Source organism: Pyrus communis, chromosome 1 (assembly GCF_041283825.1).
Source record: "Pyrus communis isolate YQ-2024b chromosome 1, ASM4128382v1, whole genome shotgun sequence".
NCBI lineage: Eukaryota > Viridiplantae > Streptophyta > Magnoliopsida > Rosales > Rosaceae > Pyrus > Pyrus communis.
Genome location: NC_142565.1, coordinates 8,850,094 through 8,854,117, shown reverse-complemented (window position 1 = coordinate 8,854,117; position 4,024 = coordinate 8,850,094). Strand labels below are relative to the sequence as shown.

The following is a 4,024-nucleotide window of genomic DNA, read 5'->3' as shown; positions in this document are numbered from 1 at the left end:
TGGAAAAATAATTAAAAGAAAAATTTTATACATTATCATATATGTTACACATACCGTTATGCTCTTTAAGAGAAGAGACTTCCACCTTTACTTCCACCGTTTTTTTAAATTCCGTATTTTTCAATAAATAGAGATTGATTGTGAGATCCACTTCACATCGAACTTTAATAAATCAAATCATTTATTTTGTAAGTCTCGATTCATAGATCATTCTTGCAAAAATTCAATTCACTCCGAAATCATTTGCCTATTTAATTCTCACAATAAAATTTCAATGTTTTTTAGAACATAATGTTCGTCAATTTCTTTGAACTCAATTAGATGTCTCAAGTATTTCCGATTTGGCTAATATTTTGTAAGAATGATCTATGAGGTGCAACTTAAAAAATAAATGATTCAAATCGTTGAAATTCGATATGTTGTATATCTCACAAAAAAAATGAAAGTCTCTTCCCTTAAAGACTACCCATACCATAAGTTGATAAAATACATTTAATTTGTGGTAGCAGCATCTACGAAAATAATAAAAATTAATCTGCCCATCATCAGTTTTTTAGGAAAACTAACGAAAAATTCAAAAAAAAACTTTAGTTTTAATGAAAAATGACAAAAAAATATATATAATGAATAGTACAAGAGAAAGTTAAAAAGTGGTTTTTCGTTAAAAGTGAACAGTACCATGAATGTCTCTCTAGTTTTTTATTAGGCACTTAATTGTATCTACCTAATTAAGCACTTAATCGCCATTAGAGAACTTTCCAATAACACAATTTTCTTTGGATACATTAACTTATCAGAAGAACCTTCCATTCAAAGCTTATTTCTTCTGTCGTGTCAAATTCGATTCTTCTAAAAAAGTCACCAAAGTAGTTAAAAATGAATAGGGTAAAATACAAAAAATTACCTCAATTATTGATGTCATGACACTTTCATATCTCATCTTTTAAAATTGACAATGTCATACCTCATCTTTAGAATTTGGTCCAATGTTATACCTTCCGTTACTTGGCCGTTTACTTTTCAGTTAAATGCTGACGTAGCTTGATCCGGGATCCACTTTCTATTAAAAAATTAATAAATATTATTAAAAACTAAAAAAAAATCATTTAATAATTTTTAAATATTAAAATAATAAAGAAAAGTTATTAAAAAAAAACCTTTTGTTCGTACCCTTCCCCCAACCCCCCTCCCCCCGCGCGGCCCCTCTTCTCTCTCTTCTCCCCCATCTTCATCTTCTTCTCCCTTCCAGTCCCCTTCCTGCAACCCAGAAAAAAAAGGATGGAGAAGAAGAAGAAGAAGAAGCCAAAAAAAAGAAAAAGAAAAAAAAAAAAAAAAAAAAAAAAAAGGAATCTGCAACCCAGAAGAAAAGAAGAAGAATGAGGAAGAAGGAGGAAGAGGAAGGAGGAAGAAGGAGGAAGGAGGAAGAAGAAGAAGGAGGAGGAGGAAGAATAAGAAGAAGAAAAAAAAAACCCCCCAAATCTGCAAAAGAAGGAGGAAGACGGACGAGGAAGAAGAAGAAGAAGAAGAAGAAAAGAATAAAAAAAACCCGAATCTGCAAAAGGAGGAGGAAGAAGGAGGAGAGAAAAAAAAAAGAAAAAAACCTAGATCCCATTAAGGTGGAATCGGGAACCTTCGTGACCTCCTTCTTCTTCTTCTTCGGGCAGGGGGTTATTGCTGAGGGTTTATTTTTTTTAATTTTTTTTACTTTTCTTTTAATATTTAAAAAATATTAAATAAAGTTTTTTTAAAATTTTTGATAATATTTTATTAATTTTTTAATAGAAATTAGGCTCCGAATCCAGCCACGTCAGCATTTAACTAAAAAGTAAACGGCTAAGTAACGAAAGGTATAACATTGGACCAAATTCTAAAGATGAGGTATGACATTGTCAATTTTAAAAGATAAGGTATGAAAGTGTTGTGACACCAATAGTTGGGGTAGTTTTTTGTACTTTACCCAAATAAATTTTACATATTTTGCTGATATGGTGCCATATCTAGAATATTGAATTTTTGTAGACGGTTGAATAACATTATACAAGAATGGTACAGAATCCACGTCCCCAGCCACCTACTGCATGAACATTTTTCAACTTTCCTTATTCTTTTGATAATTTACGCATCGAACTTTTTCTCATTGGTGACAAATTCCAACTCTGATCATTCTTTATTCGAACGATATTCTAATATAACTCAAACTATGAAGGGAGATTTGAACTCTGGTGCAAAGCAGACACAACTGAAAATATGGCCAGGACTGCAATTCAACATATGGCCTTGGTTATACCTAGTAGTTTTACAATTGAAAATTTTGCTTTTCTTCTTCCATAATGTCCTTCTGATGCCCCTTATGGTTGAGGTCATGTGGAAGTGAAAAAATCTGGGGCAATACCTCTCGAGAGAATAGTGCTTGAAGGGCCATCCGCCCCTGACAGAGGAAGTTAACACGATAAGAGAACAATGAACTCGAAAAACAGATTATTCAATAATCCAATCCGATTGCAAAACATATATGTTTGAATACCTCTTCTGAGACCTCTTTCCATGAACCATTCGTGTTGTTGACAGTTCTACTGCAATGATCACTAGACGTGGCAGATGGGTGATTTATGTCAGTTTTTTTCAGCTCTTCCTTCCCTTTCTTACGCTTCTTTGACGCATCTGTCTCTACTCCACTGCCGGAAGGTGTGTTGGAACCATATGAGGAATGGTAGACCTGCTTTCGTTTTTTCTTTGATAAGAAGTTCTGAAAATAGATGAGAAGTATAGAGTAAACCAATCAATGTTGAAGGAAACCTGTTTTCTTTCCATTGTTTGAATCGTGAATTTCTTCAGTTGATGCAATGTCCATGTCATCATCGCTATTAGGCATCGTTGGTGATTTCAAAGCTGAATGGTGAGCTTCCACAGCTTCCGAGTGTTTTGGGTCCGATTGTTGATCCCGCAAAGAAGGAATTCGAAGAGAATTCTCTCCTCTCTCAATTTTGGTCGGTGGAGCTTGACCAGAATCCATTAATGGAACAGGTACCCTGGTCATGGACACAGGAGGACGCAGGCCATGGGCAGCCCACCATGCAGTTGCAGCAGTTACAGTGGCAGCAGCAATTGATGCCATACTTGGAGGGTCTTTCCTATCTTTTGCATTTGCCTAAGGCCAAAATGTGACCGCAGCATGAACTGCAGGATTTTGTAGCAGAGAAGATACAATAAGACTTGAAAATGTAGAGGAACTGCAGGGAAATGATTCGAAGTCCTCTAGATTATAGTGGAACGGACAATTCTGATGACCTGCTTTCTCACCTTGAAAAAACTTCTTATGGAAAGCACTATTAGTGTTCCCTGACTCTAAGGCTTCACTTGTGCCATTATCTTCAGCTATCCTTTTGGCATACATTGTATGCATATGCGGATTTTCTTTTCGTTTCATAGTGACATGAGATTCATTTGTTGCATGCTGAGTTATTACCCCTTTCACCGAAGGCTCAAACTCCCTATACGTACCAGGATTTCCGAGCGCTACCTGTGAAGGTATGGCATTATTATTTGCGGAAGAAACAGAGGAACTGTGATCTTCTCGGCGCAAGGTGAAGACATCTGAGGAATTGCCATCCTGATTTTCTGTATTTTTTGACACTTCTTTTCTCATAGGTCTCTGACAGTAAAGAAGTCGTAGGTCAAGTGACTTACATGCTTAAAGAATAAGCATGAGCACAAGAAAAGGCTATTTATTAGTAATGTTACTAACGTATATAATAAAAACAATAACCTCATGAATGTTGGAGAACAATTTAGAGACAATAAAATAATAGAAATACAGAACCGAAATACTTATATTTTATTATTCAAAAATACTTGCAATACAGAATGCAATTACACAATAATTACAAAAAATTAAAATGATACTAACTTGAATGAATTGAAGGTAGAGGCTAGCGCAAACGCTATGTCCTTCGAACAGTATTTCCATCTCACTCGTGTGCTTGTGGTTCTACAACGTCTGCTCGACCAGGATACAACTACCTAA

General features: G+C 35.2%; 1 pseudogene across 1 annotated transcript; it reads right to left on the bottom strand.

Moving 5' to 3' along the window:
* Positions 1-2,137: 2,137 nt before the first annotated feature.
* LOC137719374 (protein LATE ELONGATED HYPOCOTYL-like) lies at positions 2,138-3,768 on the bottom strand (annotated as a pseudogene). The gene is made up of 2 exons (XR_015953733.1): positions 2,525-3,768; positions 2,138-2,428 (listed from the first exon to the last, which is right to left on the bottom strand). The product of XR_015953733.1 is annotated as a protein LATE ELONGATED HYPOCOTYL-like (transcript).
* Positions 3,769-4,024: the final 256 nt, after the last annotated feature.